Source organism: Protopterus annectens, chromosome 6.part1 (genome assembly GCF_019279795.1).
Source record: "Protopterus annectens isolate FY-2018-M chromosome 6.part1, PAN1.0, whole genome shotgun sequence".
In the NCBI taxonomy this organism is placed as follows: domain Eukaryota; kingdom Metazoa; phylum Chordata; order Ceratodontiformes; family Protopteridae; genus Protopterus; species Protopterus annectens.
The window spans coordinates 520,769,507-520,791,297 of record NC_056738.1 but is presented as its reverse complement, the minus strand read 5'-3'; the positions used below and the strand labels follow the sequence as shown (position 1 = coordinate 520,791,297).

General features: G+C 40.9%; 1 protein-coding gene across 1 annotated transcript in view; it reads right to left on the bottom strand.

The window, feature by feature from the left end:
- NBEAL1 (neurobeachin like 1) overlaps positions 1-21,791 on the bottom strand; it is a 2,263,075-nt gene that overhangs the window by 57,969 nt on the left and 2,183,315 nt on the right. The window lies entirely within an intron of this gene.

Below are 21,791 nucleotides of genomic sequence, written 5' to 3'. Positions count from 1 at the left end.
GAGCAATAGGCAAACAAACAGTGTGACAGCAAACTCAAGAGAGGGCCTTTGCTAAGAAACACAGACAGGTTACTCACTCATTTCAGCTGATCTTCAAGAAGGTCATCTTCTTCAGTGGGTAACAGCTGTGGTTATCCTTGACAGCCTTATTCTCAGCACACTTTTTTCATCCTCTCGCTCCTGCACCTCTTATAGTAAGACCTCTACCAGTGCATACCACGAGCTTCTATTATGCAACAAGAGTACATCCAGCTTTACTGTCCCCAATTCTGAGACCATGCAATATTAGTGAGATCCACCTGAAATAATACAATAACTACATAAGATAATAAAATTATAGATTTGTAATACAAGAGCCAACAACCAAAGTGGATGGAAAAAACTTATGAGTAGGTCAGAGATGGAGAGATCAGAAAGGGTACAAAATATGGCTAAATCCCAAACCTCAGTAGTTCTAGAAGAAGCTCAAATTCTACAAAACAGAGATAAGCAACAGCTGGTGAAGGTGTGACCAAGTAACCATCACAGGACAAACATATGCAGTGGACATGCTGTTCAAAATGCCACTCCAGACAATGGATCCTGGTAAATGAGCCAACAATGCATTGGTCAACAGATACCATGCCCTTTAACAAAAAAAAAAAATCACCAAGCCATCTGATTAATGTTTGCATGGCCACTTGCAGGACATTGTTATCTGGGGCAAAGAAATCATAGAACCATACAAAATATAAGGCCACTGGGCCTTGTGTCCATTTACGCTTTGCCAGTACCCACACTAGCAACTGATCCAGTTTTCTTTAGTTCTTGCACCTTCCTCACATAAAATATAAGCTAACAATGTGCATTCAAGTTATGTGGATCTCTCACCATCCCTTGGATTTCATCATCATGAGGAACACAGGTAGAATGAGAAAAGTGAGTTATAAAACTGTTTTTTTTGTAGGAAATATGGGTTGTCTTAAGGGATATCAAAACCTTGTGAAAGACCAAGTAGGGTTCCCTAAAAATAAGACCCACCTAGTGGTCCACCAAAAAAAGTCTTCCAATTTCAAGCTGGTTCCAAAGATAAACGATCCTACTGATTTGTAAGGTTCAGGTCTCAACAGGAGGAGTTCTTCATTGATGGATAAAGATGCAGCATGCCTTTAGGAACTGTTTGACAAACCTGGTGTGTGCTACAGTTCTGATTTCCAAAGCTTGAGATGTACTAGTATGGCACAAAATATGCATCCTATGGAATAATCAAAAAACAGGCCGTCCAAAAGTAGGCAAGTTACTCACAGGAACAAACAACCTTTCTGGTTCTTCCTTCAGGCTTTATACTTCATTACTCCCAATGGACCAGTATATAATAGAGAAGGTGATGTAATACAGGGCCAGGAACAATGTAACTAGTTTTTAATCTACTGTCAATAATTCTGCTAGGATGATGTACTAGTCAATGTTTTAACTTAACAGAGAATCTTTTTTCTTCATTTAGAACAGATGCCTAATGTGGATTTGACTATAGAATTTAACAAATTAAAGATCTTATCAAATTGAAGCATTTTCAACTGGGCATTTTACTTTTTTGAAACATATCTTAATGTCAAGAGAGTTCATCTGAGTCAAAGGGTTTTAAGATTACCAGCTGATAACATACCAGAAATGAAGCCTAGAAACAGCTTAATGAAAAACTGTGCTGCAATATGTTGAACTGTTATTAGAGTTAAACAAAAATGCCTTGGCAGTCTCAATGCCCACATCAACTCACAGTACAATGACCTAAAATCAAAAATGTCTGTGATCAGTTTTGAAGCTAAAATGTAAAGTATTTAGAGTAAGTTAATCAAATGTGATATAGGAAAAAAGAAAATTTGGAAAAATTGAACGAGATAAAAATGATTAAGTGGATGGACTGATTTACTTCACCAAAAATAGCATGTGCTACTGTTAATTTTAAACATATAATGATTTTTCAGCAGGAATTGGAGAACAACTTTTGAACAATGCAAATAACGACAGAAGAGAAAAGAGACATTCTGGAAGAATAGTTAATAAAAATCACAGCAGGAATGGTTCAAAAGACATCTTTAATGTGCCAAACAATAACAATGGACAGAAATTATAACAGCTGTTTTCCAACCAATACAGGACCCAGGAGAAAAAGATAATGAAACAAATATGGAAACTCTTGGTGAAAAAAGGCAATACAGACTTTGCATTTCAGACAGTAAGTCTTTCCAATCATGTTATTAATGACACAGAGCTCAAAGTTTTGAGTACAGGGTGGACATTTGTAATAGCAGTAGTTGATCTTGGGGAAACCACCAACAGTTTAAGAGGATTACATGAAAAAATTAAACATAAGAGTGTTTGCCTGGAGAAAATTTAAATCAAAACTTATTTAGTAGACGAAGTTTGTTCAATCCACCACTGAAAAATGAATTAGACACATTTTTAAAGATAACTTAAACAGAGATTAAACTATTAGAATGTTTTTCAATATGATATCTCTTGAAAGACAAACGTTAACCATAATTTATTACTAAGGCTGATAAAGTCAATGCAATGGTTGTTATGAATACTGTTGATGATAAGAATACGTGCAGTCATGTTAAATTGTGAAAAATTATTCTATATCAAGGTAACATGGACTGTTATTACCAAAAGTTACAAACGTACTGATTCTTATATTTATGAGCAGTTAAATGAAGGCTTAACAGTTCAGAGACTGGCTGATTACAGTAAAAACATCATGGCAAGTACAATTTTTGAGTTACTGAAAACTTACAAGATTAAGTAAATCTGCCACCAAGGCCAATAGTGGCAGGATGTGATAATAAAACAAGCAATGGCAATCTTTGCAAACATATTGTTGCAAAAAGTATTTTTATGCATGATTCATATGATTTTATGAGAAGTACAAATAGCCAAAACATCTTGGAGACCATTTGTTTTTGCTAACTAAAAATATTAGGCCATTATATGCTATTGTTCGGTTTGCAGTAGCAATGAATTTCAGCATGATAAATTGTGTGTACTAATGGAAATTTTGAATATTACCTTGACATAATTTTTTGTCCTTCATACAAAATTTTATGGGCAAACTCACTGTGCCCAGCTTCCTGAATATTTTTATGTCATGCTTGAGAGAATAAATTCATTTTTAAATTAAATCAGATTATACAAAGTTCACCTTATTCTTGAAGTATTTTATTGATGACATTTTATTTTAGTATGGAGAGGTACACCATCAGACTTACAAGTCCTTTATTAACTACCTAAATGGTATTAATTGTTATATTTAACCTAAACTGTAAATAACCATTTTTTTAATATAATAGTGTACAAGTTTAATGGAGATTTATCATCAAAAAATGAAAACAAGGATGTTCAGAGCTATGTGCATTTAAACTACAACAGCATGTAACTTAAATTTCTAAAGAAAACTATAGTTAAAGGGCAGTTTGATAGAGACAGCTGTTCAACAGATGGCGATTGTTTCTTTATGACAGAAAAGACACCACAAGCTTCTAAGTTTTTATGTAGGGCCTACCCTAGAAATCTCTTTGAAAAGGCAATTTTAGAGGTAAGAAGTCAGAGGGAAACAAGAGTATAAGCTCTATGGGTTAGGTAAAAAAAAGTAAAATTACAGTATGGGAGACTAAGAGGTATTGTAGTTCAATTATGCTAACTAATATAAAAAAGTGATTAAAAATAAGTGGGACTTCCAAGATGGCTGAACACTGATTAACAACAGCTTAACTTCAGCTCTCCCACTATGAAAAAACAAACAGAGAGATAAGGGCTAGTAATTCTGCTAGTCTTAGCACAATTTAGTTTCTGGCTATTAAGTACAGTGCCTAGATGTCAGCAAAGAAGAAACAGAGAGCCTGAAAGAAAAAAAAATCAACAATATAAAAACACTGACTGGGAAGAATTCTGCAGCTGTTCCCAAAAAACAGTTCAAGCTCCAGCTTGGTACAAGAGATGGCTTCCAGTAATTTTGAGGAAATAATAAATCAAATGTGGTCAACGCTGATTAAAATAAATGAAATCCTGAGACACTGTACATCAACTCAAATAACAAAAGTTGAAAAATGGAAGAAACTTTAAAAAGCTTTCATATGAACTGATAAATCTGAAAATACCACAGGTCGAAAGAGGAGGAGAATGGTTGAGTATGACACTGCTCAAGAACTGTTTCAAAAAATGGTACACTTAAGAGGATAGAGCTTACAGGAAAAAAAACTTGAGATTTATTGCTGTAACAGAGAAACTAGAAGGAACAGACAAAGTTAATTTTATAAAAGCACAAATAAGCAAACAACTGAACTGGTATTCCACAGCAGGATTTGTTAACTGAAAGGGCACATATTGTGTAGTAACCAAGACCTCTATTAGTAAAAATAAAATCATACCAGCAGAATAGTTGAGCCTGACAAACCTGTTGTAGAAGGGCAAAGTCTTAAAAAATATAGACAGTAGAGTGTTTGCAGAAAATGATTATTCACTGTACACCAGGCATAAGAGAAGCAAATATATCCTTGAAATCAGTGAATGTCAAGAGGCAGGTATGAGATTCAAGTTGCTGTATTTAGCTGTCTTCAAAATATTTCTTCCTAGGGGAATCAGTCATTTTGTGATGCACAACAAGCTAAGGAGGAATTGCACAGGTTTGCCCAACAAAAATGAGACATCAAACAGAAGAGGACTTTGCTTCTCATTCTTGTTAATAATAAAGCTCTTAGACCTTACCAGGGAGACACTTTCCAATGTTCCAAAGGAAAATAGAGAAAAAAGTACTGGAGTTGACTAGAAGAATTGGGAGTACATTGGACTTGAAACAGGAGTCTGAGATTTGGAGATGAACAGGAAGACCAGCAATAATGAAATTAGTGAACACATGTCGTACTATAAAGCATCACTCAGATATGTGAAGTACAGTTTAGAAGAAACAGTGGCTGAGAAAGACTGGGTTTTTGCTGATTTTGTTAAACTTGTGGGGGGAGACTGAAAGGCTTACACCCCACTTTATGTCCTTAATGTTTGGAAGGACAGTAAAAGGGAGGGAAAGTAATTAAGTAAACAATTTTTGTTCTTAACTCTATTTGCATAAAACATTTCATGATACAAGCTGCATGTTATACAGCAAAGCATTTTACTGATTGCTGTATGTGATAAAGATACTAAAGTAACTAGTCTTTCTTTTTTAGTTTGAAGATTAGGTATTGCAGTACAAAAAGAGAACAAAGCTTGAACAAAAGCATATTTAAGTGAATATGTTCTAATCTTGGACTATTGGTGTGGGGTGTAAAAGTGCACTGATTATAACATATGTAGAGGTGAGATGTTTTCTCTTACTGTTGCAGAGGTGAATGTCTGGATTAATGTCCTTAGTTTAAACTAATAACGTGTCTTTTTGTGCAAGTGTATGAACTTTAAAAATAAGGGAACACTGTGAATATAACGAGAATAAGAAGTTATGTACCTACCATAACGTTCCATGTTAGTTGTCTTCTCTCGCCTTCTTTCTTGCTTGATGGGTTCGGAGCCGATCCCTCGGCTCCGACTCGGCACTTGCTAAGCTCGAGAGTCACTTTTACCAGCTCGAGGCAGCCCCATATCCCATGATGCAAGGCGGTAAGTACCCAGATCTCGTTTGATGACAAAGGGCAATAGCACCAAGCATAAAATACTTCCAAAAGGAAGAAAGAAACTTACAGATGAAATAAGGACCAGATCTGAATGGTCTTAAGCATAACAGTTTCTTATAACAAGGTCTGTCCAGGCCAGGGGAAGGAGGGAGGGTCGAAGAAAGAAGGCGAGAAGACAACTAACATGGAGCGTTATGGTAGGTACATAACTTCTTAATGTTAAGTTGTCAATCTCGCCTTCATTCTTGCTTGATGGGACCGTCCCTAGCACCTCTATCCTGGGTGGCTCAATGGAACAAACTCTTGAGGACTGTAGAGCCAAAACTGGCTCTGTCCCTGGAGGCCAAGTCCAATTTGTAATGGGAAACAAAAGTGTGAGGAGTGGCCCAAGTGGCGCTGCACAAATAGTGTCCAAAGGAAGTCTAGCTTGAAAAGCTGTAGAAGTAGCTAAGCTCCTAGTTGAATGTGCTTTAGGTTTTGAGCACAGCTGTTTTCCCCTGAGTATAAATTTCAGAGATGACCGAAGAAAGCCATCTGGACAAGGTCACTTTAGAAACAGGAAGGCCTTTTTATTATCCGCATAGGAAACAAAAGTTGATCAGATTTTCTAAATTTTTGTTCTGTCCAAATAATATCTAAGTTGACGGTGGACATCAAGATAATGTAGCTTTTGTTCAGCCCTATCTGAATAGTTAGGGAAAAATACAGGAGATCAATGGATTGATTCAAATTGTTCTTTGAAGCGACCTTAGGCAAAAAGGTTGGGTTAGTTCTCAAGGATACTCTGTCTTTGTGAAAAACCAAATAGGATAGTCGAACCGAAAGAGCATGAAGTTCAGACACCCTCCTGGCAGATGTAATAGCCACTAGGAATAAAGTTTTCCAAGAAAGATGTTTCAGGGAACAAGAAACAGCTGGCTCGAAGGCGCCAAGAATCAAGGATGTCAGCACTAAATTTAGATCCCACTGAGGAGGAGGATTCCTGATTGGAGGCTTTAGTAGGAAAATTCCTTTCAAGAAGGCCCTGCAGAGCCTATGGGACATAATATTATGATCTGCGACTCCGACATGAAAGTTGGAGATAGCAGCCAATTGAACTCTGACTGTGGAAGAAGAGGAGCCTGCATGAAAAATCTCTGCTAAGAAGTCCAGGACTGCCTGAACAGGGGCAGTAAAAGGATCAATATTCTTGGCCTTAGCCCAATAAGAGAAACGTTTCCATTTGCTTGTATAAATCCTCCTGGTAGAGGATTTTAGTGAAGCTACTATGATGTCTCTAACTGGGTTAGAGATCAAAGGAAGCCTGGCTAAGGAAGGAAGTGGAGCAACCATGCTGTGAGGTTGAGAGAAGGGATTGACCGGTGCAGCTGACCCGATTGGTGAATCAGAAGATCTGGCACTGGGTCCAGATGCCACGGCTGCACCAAAAGGTGATGATGGAGGAACGGAACCAAACTTGTCGAGGCCAGTAAGGGGCAATGAGAATCAATTTGGCTCTCAAAGCGGTAGCTTTCTGGATAACCTGAGGGATCAGAGGAAATGGAGGAAGGCATAAAGAAGTCCCTGGGGCCAATCCTGGGTCAGAGCGTCTCTGGGGGATGGCCTGATAGAGGAAGAGGCAGAAGAAGTCTGGACATTTGCTGTTTTGGGGAGTAGCAAAAGATCGCACCATGGGCGACCCCATTCCAGAAAAATCTCTTCCGCTATAGATTGCTTGAGAGACCACTCGTGAGGCATGAGAATAGCTCTGCTCAATCTGTCCGCTACAATGTTGGTTTTCCCAGGGATATGCGTTGCTACCAGAAACCGATGAGAGGAGATCGCCCATTGCCATAGTCTGAGCGCTTCTCGACACAAGGGGTAGGACTTGGTTCCGCCCTGTTTGTTGATATACCAAACTACAGACATGTTGTCTGTGTGGACTGCAATTGTCCCTACGGGAAGAAAGTCGTTGAGGGCTTGCAACGTTAAAAGCACTGCTCTCATCTCCAGGACATTTATGTGCAGATGGTACTCGAACGGCTGCCACGTCCCATGAACCATCCTGCCCTGATAATGACCCCCCCCACCCGATCAGGGAGGCATCCGTGGTGACAGTGGCTATCGGGGATGGGGGTACAAAGTACCTGCCTTGGTGAACCTGAGGAGATGTGATCCACCAAGCAAGATGCTCTTTGCATGTCTGAGTCACCAGAATCTGGGGGCGCATTGGAAGTTGCTGGTATGACCATTGTGTGAACAGCATCCACTGAAGAAGGCGCATGTAGAATCGAGCCAGGGAAGAAGAGTAATGGCCGCAGCCATGAGACCTAATACCTTTAGAACCATTCTGGCCTGTACTTTCTTGTTGGCCAGAATGATCCTGACATGACTCTGAATGTCTGAAACTCTTTGATCTGTAAGGGTAGCTGACATCCGAACAGTGTTTAAGTTTGCCTATGAAGGTAATAGACTGGCAGGGCAATAAGGATGACTTTTCGAAGTTGATCGAGATGCCCAAATGAGAACAAAGGTTTATTGTGTAATCCCTGGCTTGTATAAGCTGATGCCTGGTGGTGGCTGACAGGAGCCAGTCGTCGAGATACGGAAACACCTGGAATCCTTGGCGTCTCAGGTGAGCCGTGACCACTGCCATGCATTTGGTGAACACTCTGGGGGCTGTAGTGAGACCAAAGGGCAGGGCTCTGAACTGGAAATGACTGGACCCCAGCCGAGCGGAGAAATCTCCTGGAGCGTCTGTGAATTTTGATGTGATAGTACGCATCCTGAAGATCTATTGAGCACATCCAGTTGTCCTTCTGTAAGAAGGGCAGAATTGACTGAAGAGTGACCATTCGGAATCTTGTCTTCCTGACAGACTTGTTGAGTCTGCTGAGATCCAATATTGGTCTCCAGTCTCCCGTCTTTTGGGGACCAAAAGAACCTTGAGTAGATTCCGGGCTCTGAATGGTCTAATGTAACTGGCTGAATGGCTCTTTTTTGCAGTAGTTTTGAGACTTCTAACTCTGCAATTTCCCTTAGACCGGGTGGTACATCTGGAAGGGAATTTGAGGGAAGGACTTTCCTCGAAAGGAATTATGTAACCCTTGGATATGATCGACTGTACCCATCTGTCTTGAGTGAGGGAATGCCAGGCTTCTGGGTACAGTGATAATCTTCCCCGACTGCCTCCAAGGAGGGACAGCCGGGCAACACCTCAGGGATGCTGAAAGGGCTTGTCAGAGAGGCTCTCTGTTTCCCTGGTTTTCGGACCCCTCTGCCTCTAGAGTGGCGTCTGTTGTTGTTACCCCTCTGCCTCTAGGGGTAAACTGACCACGTGAATCCGGCGTGACTCCTTGGGATTTACGGAACCACATTTTCCCACCTTTCTGTCCTTTGGGATAAGGTCTAGAAGGGGTGGGAAAACGGACTCCAACAGCAGAAAGAGTCTTGCCGTCCTGCTCGCACCTGGTCAAGGTTTCCTTCACCTGAGGGCCAAACAAAGCTGACCCATCAAAGGGAGAATTTGTGAAGGACGCCTTAAAGGGATCTGCAAAATCACATAGCCGCATCCAGGCTTGGCGTCTAAGAGCCACACCTGTACCTGCGGCTCTACTCGCTCCATCCGCAGCATAAGATATTAGCCGCATGGAGGAGTTTGCAATGGAATTGAGGGTTCCTAGCTGCTAAGCAATTTTTTCTTGAGCCCCTGCAGCTGTAGGATCCTGAACTACTTCACCCAGCTCCTTAAGGATATCCCTCTGGAGTCTGGTGAAGTGACATAGGTAATTCAGCGAGCATAGCAACGGTCGCTGAGGAAAACATCCGCTTACCGTACCTATCCATGGTCCTAGAGTCCTTATTAGGAGGATGGGCGGCTACGCAAGCATGTGCAAGTTCCTTTTGGTGGCCGCAGCCACCACCATGGCATCAGCGGGGACACCCTTAGTGAGGAATTGCTTGTCACACGGGGCAGTGATAAATTTTGAAGGCCTCCTAGGGACTGGCTCTACAGAGTCAGGAGCTGCCCACGCCTTTCGTGCAATAACCTGCATAAGGGGTTCGAAGGCGGAGACACCCAGGAGGTGGAGGGCCGAGATCCAAACGCCTCTAGCTATACTGACTCATCCTCAGAGGGATTGTTGGTGGGCCAGTTTCCCCTCTGTTTCAGGAGTTCTAGGATGTCTGAGAAGGAGACATCCTCAGAGGGGGATCTAGGGGATCCCTCTGACTCATCAAAGTCAGTATCCGAAGTGACAGACTCGGGGGAGTCTACATGCTTCCTCTTACAAGTCCTCTTCCTAGGAGGATCTCCCGAAACATCAGGAGAATCCTCGGAAGAGGGGGAAATTCCCAATGGGGAAACCTGAGGCGGAGGATCTCTGGGTCCTGTAGCAAGAGAAGTGGCAGAGATGTCAACAGGTACTATAGAGGGAGGAGCTACGGGAACAGACTGCTGACTGATACCCGTGGCCAGCACACTCTTCATCACCTCGAATGCTCCCCTTCCAGGCAGGTCCGAGAGAACCCGTTCCGAAGAACTAGGAGCTCCAGGGACCACCGAAAGAGAAGTCTCCGAGGCAGATGTCGGAGCCGAGCTCACCAAGGCCGAGGCTCCAAGGGGAAGAGCGGGCTCGGACAAGGGTCCCCTCGGAGGAGACCATGGAAGCCCGACCACTGAATCCCTCTAAGGAAGGTCTCGAAGAGGAGATAAGAGTAGAGGCTGAAGGAACAGAAGGGGGTATCCGTCCTCCAGCCGTAGCAGTAACCGTTCGAAGACCCCAACTCCAAGCTCTGGGGTAGAGTTGAAGGAGGAATTGTAACGGGGTGTGGACCAACAGTCGTCTGTTGAGACGGACTATGTAACATTTGGGCCAGTACCTGTGACTTAAGTAATCTACTGACCACTCTCTCTAGGTCATGATCTGACAGTCTGGATGACCTTGAAGATCGGCTCCGATGGCTCCGTTCCGAAAGAAGAGGTGAAGCCGGAGCCGAAAGTATCGGCTCCAAGGAAGGAGACCTCGACCTCTTCCTGGAATGAGCCATCGGAACCGATACTAAAGATCCTGTCGGAGCCGACTTCTCGGAGGACACCGATGCCTGTGCCACATGGGTGTCGGAACCGATCGGAGCCGACACCGAAGTGGTCGATGCAGATTCGGCACCGATAGCCATCGGTGCCGAAGGCTTTGTTAAGCCAGAATCGGCTCCAGACGGAGCGATCTCGACTGAACAGTCGGGCGAGGCCGCAGACTTAGACACAGAAGCCTGGGCCTTGGAAGATTTTGCTGATTTTGACGGAGCCGACTTAGCCGGAGAGCCCTCCAGCTTAAGAAGGCCCCTAAGTATCAGCTTGTTGCGTCTCTCCTGCAGGACTCTCTGGCTGAAGGAATGACAAATAGCACAGGAGTCCTGCAGGTGAAGAGGCCCCAGGCAATACAGGCAAGAAGTGTGACCGTCTGTCAGAGACATCTTCTGACAGCACGAGTCACACGTCTTAAAACCTGAGACCCTCTCCTTTGACATGGTGCTTAAACACACACACACACCAGTCAAAAAATTTAAATTAAAGAAAATACCAAAAAGGTATTCCTAAAAATAAACACACACACACCCTAACAGGGAGGGGATGGGATGGGTAAAGTTTGACTAAAAAATATTAAAAAAGACAGGGATTTTCTGTCAGGAAATCTAAATAATTAAATTATAACTAACAATAAAGTATTTTTTTAACAAAAGGGGGCTTTAATATTAATAAAGTGAATCACTTACCAGGAGCTGGTAAAAGGAGGACCTCATAAGCGGCGCAAAGCGAGATCTGGGTACTTACCGCCTTGCATCATGGGATATGGGGCTGCCTCGAGCTGGTAAAAGTGACTCTCGAGCTTAGCAAGTGCCAAGTCGGAGCCGAGGGATTGGCTCCGAACCCATCAAGCAAGAATGAAGGCGAGATTGACAACTTAACATGTTTTCTTTTAGTAAATAAGAATTCAATGTGAGTTGAGAGGTTTGCAGCTGAGGGCAGCTATATATTTTGTTCTTATGCTTCCATGGAGATAAGTGGACTTCAAGTGCAGACAATGAATCTCAAGAGTTCTGGGTATTCTTTGCTGAGGGAATCATAAAATTAAATGCTACAAGGGCAAGCAGTAGAAAATAAGGGTTTGAAATTATTGGAAGTAAATTAGAGATAGCAGTTTTCCTAGTAAATAAATACTTTAACCTTAATTTTAGGTTAGGAAATGCCTGTGCACAGCTGTCAATTTGGGACAACTGTTCCCTGAAGATGTACATAGTTGTGTGTGTTTGTTTGAAGCTAATAGTTTATTGGTGCGTGTGTCTATATTTTGAGGGTTTTCAATAAAACAAAGTCTTGTAAAATATGACAAAGGTTCAAATGGAGACAACAAGAAACAACTGTATAAAAGATCAACCTGCCAAACATTAGTGGGTGCGTGTAACACAAAAGCTGGAAAAAAGACATTTTAAAAAGCTGTCATATATAACAGGTGGGAATAATAACTTCTTATAACAGCTAATTGAATGGCCTCACATGTATAGACAAAAAGGTACGAATACTGAATTATATTAAGACATGCAGAGTGCAAATAGCAATGCTGCAGGAGACACATTCGGAAATAAGTAGTAAGGATTTCAGGATGTATACTCAGTAGAATATCACGGACAAAAGAAACTGGGTACTCAATACTAATTACTAAAAGAGCTCCTGTAGTGATAGAAGAGGAAAAAAATAATGAGAAACTTCTGGTACTAAGGGACTACTGGCAAGGGAGGAGAATTACGCTGGCATGTATTTATATTCCACCTAAAACTACCATTATGGAGCTTATGAAAAGTTTGGGAGAAATAGTCAACTTTCAACAGGGAATATTACTTGTAGGCGAGGACTGGAACTTGAGTAGCAACAGTGAGGATGTATCTGGAGGCCCAAAAGGGAAAATATAACAGAAGACGGTAGATTTCTAAAGAAATTTATGAAAATATTTGATATGGAAGATATGAATTCAGTAGTAGGAACTCGAAATATTTTACATGTTATTCCCCAAGGTACAATAACTTGTGCTAGACTACACAAATTATATTGTGCTAGACTAGAAAAATTATATTTCTCAGGAAAGTGTGCATTTAATTGAGTTTCAACATACATCCAATAACTATTTCAGATCATGTGCTGATAAGATAATAATGCAGGGCAATGAAGTAAAAATGAGAAACTGGTGCTTCCCCCTCCTATCTATTAAAAGAGAGGAATTTAAGAAATGGATAGTGGAAATTATGTGAGTGTTATTAGGTGAGAGAGCTATTTCTTCAGAAGTTATAGCGAGTGAGTGAAATAAAATCTAAGTGGAATTTAAAAATGGAGTAGAAATAACAGAAAAGGGATATGGTTAAGAAGTAAAATGAATTGTTTAAATGGGCTGCAGAAGGTTAAAGTACTGCGGAATAAGGGGAAATCTCACAGAATGAGAAGAGATGCAGATGCAGAGTGCTAAGAGAAAGCAATGGAATATCTGGATAAAATACATGAGTGTAGAAAGATTGCTGTTAAACAACTCATTTTTTTATAATTCCACAGCACAAAAAAATGTTTAGCACTATGACAGGCAAAAGAAAGTAGAAAAGCTTCTTGCCAAACTTAGGGAGCCTATAACAAGAAAAATAATCAAAGATCCTGTAGAAGAGAAATATTTTGGAAATTATATGGACATTTGTATAAAGCAGAGGAATGTGGAAATCAAGAAAGGGCACAGATGAAAATATTTACGGAAGACCTAAATATGAAGTATGCAGGAATGTTTTCAGGATCAATGGCAACCATGTAGATGCTTGGCAGCTAGGAACGTAGGAAAGTGAAAAGGAAAGAAAGTGATAAAGATCTGGAAGGTTTTGTTTAATAGTAATTTAAAAGGAAGGAGAAGCATCAACATCCTGGAAGAAAGCTGTTGTGGCCGTGTTACCTAAAGATGACAAAGACCCATCAGACCAGATTCATACAGGCCCACTTCAATTGTAAACCACATTTATAAAGTGTTTATGTCTACAAAAGCTAAAAGAATGGCAAAAGTGTTGGCAAAATTGATAAATATGGATCAGTGTGGTTTTGTGGAAGAGAAGCAAACATTTGACAAGATTAGCAGAACAGTGATGATCCAGAGAGAAGCAGAATGTAAGAAAATACCACAGTTGTTGGTGGGTCTTAATACAGAGAAAGCATTCGACAGACTAAGCTGGGATTTTTATGAGTAGGACATTGCAAGCATTTGCATTTCCCATACAATAAGGTTAATTATATATGAGGGACTGGAGGTAAAAATTAAACTGGGTGAGTTCCTCTCTGGCAAGTTATGTCTCAACAGAGGAACCAGGCAGGTCTGTCCACCTTCATCTTTGTTACTTGCTTTATATTTAGAGCCACTGGTATATTTTTATCAACTAGTGGAGAAGTTGTGGACAATAATAAAGAGTTAACGGGATTTGTCTGGGAGGGAAAGAGGGCAAGGATCAAGGGGATAAAGTTGATCCATCCAGTAAAACAAGTTGGTTTAGGATTACCTGATTTGAAGGGATATTTTAGAGTTGCATAATTAAGGCTCATATACATAACGCAAGCAGAAAGCTATATATCAAAGTGGAAAGGAATGATGACGAAGCAGGAAGGGAAATTCAAGAAATAAGGAGAGAGTCAGATTTTGGATGCAGAGCCTTAAGGAAAATAAGTGTCATACAGAATATTATGTTCATAAAGTAGCAGAAAATATTCTAAAAACAAAGTCAACATGAGAATGGAGAACAATTTTGCTGACAGGGATGACAGCAATTAGGGGTACACAGAAGAGGCAAGAGGAGGCTAGAATTTACTGGAGAAATTGGTAAAGGAACCAATGCACTGGGAACAAATAACTACAGAGGGAAAGGTAAATAAAAGAGAATAGGTCAAGAAGACTTTTGGACTGCAGGCTAGAGACTTGCCTTCCCTAACAGGGATTGATATCAAAGTATAGGCAAGGAGAAATGAATACGGGGATCCTAAGTGAAAGGCCTGCTCTGGTATAGTTTTTAGTTGAATCTAGAATAGACGCTGCTATCAAAAAAGGAATAATTAGTTGGGCCTATAAAATATTGCACAATAGGAACCAATCAGAGGAGGGTAGAAAAAATTGGGAAAAGAAACTGGACAAGCAATTCACAAGGAAGCAATGGGAGGACATATATGTGGCTCCCAAATATGCAACAAGTCTAGAAGATTTAGGATTTTTGTTTGGAAGTGTTTGCACAGGTATTTTTATACCCCAAGCAGACTCCACAAAGAATTTTTCATCAGGTAAATGCCAAATGTTGGAGGTATGACTGGGAAATATGTTTTGGGAGCGTAATGAGTAGGCAGATTTTAAAAATTCCCCTACAGAGTCCTCTGTCGGAATTACAGGACTAGCAAATGTCTAACTAAGGAAATTATTCATTCTGAGTGGGGATACAGGATCTGAATTGCTTGCCTTAAGTTTAATTCTTCTGGCTGCCAAAAAAAACAATTGCTAGAAAATGGAAATCAAAGTCTAAGCCAATTGTATTTGAAATAATGAATATTGTAACAGTGATAAAAGAACTGGAAGTGGGATCTTTATAAAAGTAAAGGAGCAAGTTACAAAATAAAAAATAGAAATTGTAAGAACAATGTGTGTAGAATAATGTTTTGGAGGAGGCATGACGTTTAAGGGAAGGCAGGAATTGAGCAACTTATGTCATTTTGGATCGATGACAGCTATACAAAAAAATACACGTGATGTGTAAATGGGACGATGTTAACATGGTTTATTTTCCTTTATATAAATGTATGTTTGCCTTAAGTGACACTTCAATAAAGATATTAAGTAATTTTTAATTGTAAGAGACAGTACGATTCAACTCTAACACCTGGCTGCCTAAAACTTTGAATCTACTTGAAGCTTTTTCCTTTGGCATCGAAAGGGCATAGATGACTTTCCAAATCATCTTTAAAAAAAAAAGAAAGAAAGAAACTGACACCTGAAATCCAAGAAACTCCCCTCCAAAAACAAAACCTGGTCAAAGAACTACTGAGGAATAGGACAAAAGAAAGGAAACCAAAATTTAGCGCTTTCGTTCCTTTTTTATTTTAACTGAACTTCTTCTGAAATACAAAATACATTCCTATAGAACATGCAAATAAACTACTTTCCACCAAAAACTACCACTACCAATCATATGAGTTCAAACAGGTCACATCATCTGTGACTACTGAAACTGTAAATACACTGGTTAATCCATAAAAAATATAAAATTATAAAAATGCTTTACAACTTTATAAAAAAATATATGATCACATAAACAAGAAAAAACTGCCAGTATATTACATTATAAAGGTTCAAAATAATTTCATTTTAAGTAAACATTTTAAATTAATATTTTCATTGAGGCCCGGGAATCTATCGGCTTTTAACTTAACCTGCCACTTAAATTCCTGAGCATCTTTAAAAAAAAAAATGCATCTTCATCAAGGTCAGTGATCATACGATTTTTCTCAAGTCAGGATAAAGATTTAGTCTTAAAAGCTGCATGGACTAATTATCCAGTTAAAATGAAAGAAAATATAAGATTTGTTACTTGAGCTTCCCCCATTTCATCATCGTCTATTTCCACTATGAATTATAGTTTTCTGCTTGTGGTATGTTTAGGGCCCTTAACTGTTTTGTTCTGAAATACCCCTTCAACTTGGGTAATCCCAGTCCGCCCTGTTCTACTGGAATAATAAGCTTATCCCACTTGACTCTTGTAGTCTTCCCCTCCAATAGTTGGCCAACAACCAGGAAGCCGTGATGCATAAGGTGAGTGAAAGAAGCCTTTTTTAAAATTTTAAATTTGCTCTTTTCCCTACTTTAGTGTGATCTCGGAGTTGGTATAGTTAGGGGGTGGGGGTAAATCCCCCTACCTTGGTCGAATTACTTTTGCAGTGCTGGCTAACTGTGACCATCTGATAAATTATTTTCCAATGTTGTGTTTTTGGTAGTTTAATGTTTTGCTCTCTTATGTTCAATCTTAAACCATTCGCCGTGCTCCGTATTTGATGTGTGAACATAGGGAAGCTGTAACAAGGGGGGGGGGGGTCTAAGCTTGGTGACAGCCTTTCTACTTTCTGTTGCCTGACTCACTGTGCTAAAAGTTTCTGTACTCTAAACAGCAATCTTTCTAAAAACTCATGCATATTATCAAAGTAATCCCTTATTTTCTGTTTAGTATTCTGTAGTTGCTCCTCTTCTTGTTCTCTGAGATTCCCCCTATTTTGCAATAATTTAACATTTGTCAGTCCCTCTAAATAATTCTTGTTACTTAACCATATCTCCCCTTCTTTTATATCTACCATTGTTTAAATTCCACTTCAATTTTATCCCACTCTCTAGCTATATTTTCAGAAGTTTCTATCTTCTCTAATAGTTCCTGAATAATTTCCACTTCCCATTCCTTAAACTCCTCTCTTTTCAACAGATAGGTGGGAAAGATCCAGTGTCTCATTTTTATTTCATTGCCCTGTGTTTTTATTTTAGTTATTACTGGCCCATGATCTGAAATAGTTAATTGGTGCGTATAAAGACTTGCAATTAAACGCACATGTTCCTGTGAAATTTAAATTCTGTCTAGCCTAGCCCAGTTTTTGCATCTTTAGGAACAACACATAAATTAACTTTGAATTCCTAATACAGAATTCACATCTTCCATGTCAAATATTTTCAAAAAATTCTTTATAAATCTACTCTCCTTTGTTATATTTCCCTTTCTGTGACACATCTTCATAGGTGTGTACTAGGCTTATGGCCCTGGAGCCTTTACAAGCCTAGCCCATAGAAGTGCCTTGGTATTGTGCCACCTGATGTTAGTTCCTAGTGCCTGTATCAATTAGAGCCAATGGAGTGATCCCCGGGGAGTGCTTTCTATTTCCCATACATTCATCAAGATTTCTCTTGAACAGGGCCAGTGAGATGCTCTGCTTGACATGTATGGGAAGTCTATTTCAGAGCAAGGGCAGTCTCTGGTTTATGAACCTGTCCCTCCAGCATGTTCTGTTGATTGTGGTAATGAGGTTGAGGTTTCTGGAGCATGTGGTGCGGAGGGATTGGGATTTCTTTAGATGTAGCATTTCTAACAGAGCTGGGTTGGACATGGCTTTGTAAGTCAAGCAGAGATAGCTTCTTAGTAGATGATATGAGACAGAGAATAGCTGGAGTTTTTTTTTTTGAGTCTGTCCATATAGGACATGTGTTTTAAGGCCTAGGATCCTCTTCGTGATGTACTTTTGTGGCCTCTCCAGCTGTAGCAGGTGTCTAGTGAGGTACATGCCAAATGCGGCATTATACTCAATGACTTGTCTAATGAGGGAAGAGTAGAGAGAAATAATGACCTCTTTCTTCCTGGATGCAAAACCCTTGGTAATGAGATGTGCCAAATAGAAGGACATTGACCACAGTGCCAATGTGGTGGTCGAATGAGAGGTTGCTGTCAACCTGTGTTCCCAGATCTCTTATAATGCCTTCAGTGTTCAGTGGGCTCCCATTGATGTGGTAATCAGTAGGAACTGAGTTTTTCCCAAAGGGGATGATGAAGCATTTTTTGGCATTAAGCTTAAAGCCATGGTTTCGACACCAGTCATTGGTCTCAGTGAGGCCTTTCTGTAGGATGTCTGCATCACTTGGGGAGTTAATAATGGCTCCCAGCTTGTAGTTGTCTGTGAACTTGGTCAGCCAGAGTCCCTCCGTGTTGGCCTGGACTTCTGAGAAGTAGATGCCAAACAGGAGAGGACCCAGGACCGATCCCTGTGGGACTCCACTCAAGACTGGTCGGCAGTCTGACTTGGAGTCTGCTACTTTCACACTGTGGGTTCTACCTGTGAGCCAGTTTGCAGCCCACCTAATGATATAGGGGTTGATGCCTAGTTTGGTGAGTTTATCAATAAATTTTGAGTGAGGAATGGTATCAAAGGCCTTGGCCAGATCGAGGTAGGCTGTATGAACTGCCTTACCTTCATCCACAGCTCTGGTGACTGACTCAAATAAGTCAACCATGATCTACCTTTCACAAAGTATCCTGTTAATTAGGGCCATGATGATGTGCTCCATAGCCTTACATATCAAACTTGTCAGGCTAATGGGGTAATAATTTCCAGGGTCTGTAGTCGCTCCTTCTTTATGGAGAGGGATGACTGTAGCAGTGTGCCATTTGGTAGGGACAAAGCCTGAGGTGAAGCTGTGAGTGAACAGGGCACACAGATGCACAGATGTGGTGCCAGGTGACTTTGTAATTCATGCAGAACACACCAGGGATGTTGTCAGGTCCCATGGAAGCTGTATTCTTGGCCTTGGACAATGCAGCTTTAACCAGTGCTGCAGTAATGCTGGTTGCCTGGCATTCTTCTGGTATTGAGGTTGGTCCTTTGGTGGGGTGGGGTAAAGTTGGCACTGGATCTATCGGCCAGTATGTTGGCAATATCTGTTGACTCAGTATAGGAGGTACCATTGCACAGTAACTCAGAGCAAATCTGGGTATGGCCATGGAGATTCTTAACACAACTATAGAAGGCTTTGTGGTTGCTTTTAGTGTCTGCTGCAATTCTGCCTTCATAGCTCGCTTTGGAGGTTTTGATGAGGGCTCTCAACTTTTTGTTGAAGCTAATAAGGGAATTTTTCCAGTCTTGGGACTTTACCTTTTTCTGCAACAGTTTCTTCCTTCTGTTGTAGAGTTTATTAATGGCAGGGGACCACCAGATTGGCTTCCTTTTTTTTTTGGAGGATAGCGTCTTGGTTCTGTTGGGTGTGGCTAGTTCCACGCATTTATGCACGTGTTCGTACAGTGCACTGGTGTATGATTTGGCAGCTTTGAAGAAGTTTTTCATGGTGGATACATTTGCGGGGGCTGTGAGTGAAATGTGGATTTCCATGGTGATAAGTTTGTGGTCGGATCTAACCAGGGAGGAATTGACTACTGGTGTAGAGCAGTGGTTTCCCATGTTAGTAATAACACGGTCAAGGATGTTGCTTCCTCTAGTGGGGGGTAAGAATGAGCTGGTCCAGGGCATTGGAATTGATGAATTCCAGGAAGTGTTGAGCCAATGCATTGGTGCATGAGTAGTTTTCCCAGTTGATGGAGGGGTAGTTGAAGTCACCTAGTATGAGTGTTGGGTTGGATATTAATAGTTTCCAGGGTACTTAGGAATGTGGAGTGGGAGTCTTGGGACAACATGGTTGGGGACCTATAGCAGGCTACGACCTGAATCGCCATCTTATCCAATGTTAGTTTTTCCTGGAGTATCTCAGATGCGTTATGCTGGGCTACTAGTCTGGAGGTGTGCATATCCTTTATGAATATGGAGACACCACTGCCTTTGGAGCTTCGGTCCATGTTCTGAGGCCAAAAGATGTGGAATGAGTTTATAGCCTGGTAGCGCAGGGGTGCTTTCTGCTGCTTTAAACCAGGTTTCCGTTACAACACAAATGTCGATGTTCTCCATTCTGAGGAGTGCTTCGAGTGAGTGCATCTTGAGATTTAGACTTCTAGCGTTGAGCAGCATGACCCTCAGATTGCATTTTTTTATAGCTGTTACAGTGATAATTTGGTCTTTGGAACACAGCCTAAAAAGGCACTATAGGGGTGGCAAGAGCCTTAGCCAGTACTGTTGCAAATTAAATTCCAGTCCCTACCTATAAGTAATATTCCTTGCTGAAAGCTGATCATTTCTCCCAGAATTTTCTTTAGCTCCATTATAGCAGTTTTCGGTGGAATATAAACATATGCCAGTATAATCCTCCTCCTACCTTGCCAGTAGCCCTTTAGTGCTACAAATCTGCCATTATTGTCTTTTTTCCTCTTCAATTACTATTGGAGCTCCTCTTGCAATTAATACAAGTACTCCTCTCTTCTTTTGCCCCAGGTATTCCACTGAATAACCATCCTGAAAACCTTTCTTTACCAAATTCAGATATTCGGTTCTTTCCAAATGTGTCTCTTGCAGCACAACTATTTGCACTCTACATTTTTTAAATATAGTTCACTACTCTTTTTTTCCATCTGTGAGACCATTAACATTTAAAGATATTATAAAAAGAATCATATTCCTGAGGGATTATTGTTCCCACTTTTTATGTATAACAGTTTTTTTGTTAAATGTCTAATTCCAGCTTTTTTGTTGCATGCAAGTACTGTCTGGCAGGTTAATCTTTTACACAAATATTTCTTGTCATCTCTATTTGAGCCTATGTCGCATGTTGCAGAAAGTACAGTTTTGTACCTACCATAAATGTAGATGTTCGAGTGGTTATACTGCTGCAGTCATCACACTTGGGTTTTCCTGTCATCAGGCGGTCCTGCAGTCGGCCGAATCCCAAAGTCCTGGTCCAGCATCGGTTGTCGTCGCCTCTTCCCTGACGTCAGTGTGACGGGGTATAAAAGAGACAGCCAATGCCATTTTCTTGAGTTTTTCTTGCTCCAGATGTCAGGTGCCCCCAACTAGGAAGGCAATACAATAGCTGTGCAACAATACCTTAGTAGATAAACAATAGTACTAGCTGTTAGCAAATACACCATATAGACATGCATCCAATTGATTGATGTACATGGAGTTGTAACTAACACCCTGGTATGTAGAGGGGATGGAGGGAGGGTAACCTGGACTGCAGCAGTATAACCACTCGAACATCTACATTTATGGTAGGTACAAAACTTTACTATGTTCATCGTGCTATACTGCTGCAGTCATCACACTTGGGTAGAATCCCAAAGCTATGGAAGGGTGGCTGGTACTAAACTGGGTTAGGTGATGCTAGGATGCCCTGCAGAACTGCAGTGGCAAAACCAGCTCTGGTTTTTGAGTATAATGGAAGGTGGTAGTGCTTGGTAAAGGTGTGCACTGAACTCCAAGTAGCTGCCTCCAGAATGTCTTCGGTTGGAACCCCTCTGAGAAAGGCTGCTGAGGTTGCAGTAGCCCTGGTAGAATGGGATCTAATATTGACAGGCACTGCCTTCCCATGGTGCGAGTAGCAAAAGCGGATACAATGTGCTATCCATATGGAGATGGTCTGTTTTGAAATAGCCTTTCCTTGTGAACCTGCAGCATATGATCCAAAGAGTTGGTCAGTTTTTCTGAAG